A 506-nucleotide genomic window follows, 5' to 3' on the forward strand; every position below is an offset into this window, starting at 1 on the left:
ATAAATGTGGGGGGAATACACTGGATTTGACTCCCACAAACTTGCCTGTCATGCTTTTTAGGACTTGCACTCAGCTTGAGGGTAGGAAACAGCAACAATACTCTTCAACCTACTAAAATCAAAAGCTAATTGATTAGATTAGCCTGTACTTACAACAATTTTCTTACCTGAAGTCCCTAAAGACTACACCCTGAGCCTAACTTCTAGTCATTACATACTAGGATAGTGCCACCTCCTGATAAAAAGTAGAATTGCAAGAAATTTTAATAATTAGATTGAAAAATACTAAATAGGGAAATAATTATGATTTTTAACAGCATAGCCCCAATTGGGAAAATGTTGTTTCTTTTCTATCTAAAATGGCTCATGAGACCAGAGAACATTTCACAATGGCTTTATTTAGCACTGTTCCTGGGTATACTTATAATAACAGGATACATTACAGTTTATATATCCCTCTTTAAGGAAAAAACTGACAAATAGCCTGAGTAACTCTTCGAGATTCA

Source organism: Gracilinanus agilis, chromosome 6 (genome assembly GCF_016433145.1).
Source record: "Gracilinanus agilis isolate LMUSP501 chromosome 6, AgileGrace, whole genome shotgun sequence".
Lineage (NCBI taxonomy): Eukaryota > Metazoa > Chordata > Mammalia > Didelphimorphia > Didelphidae > Gracilinanus > Gracilinanus agilis.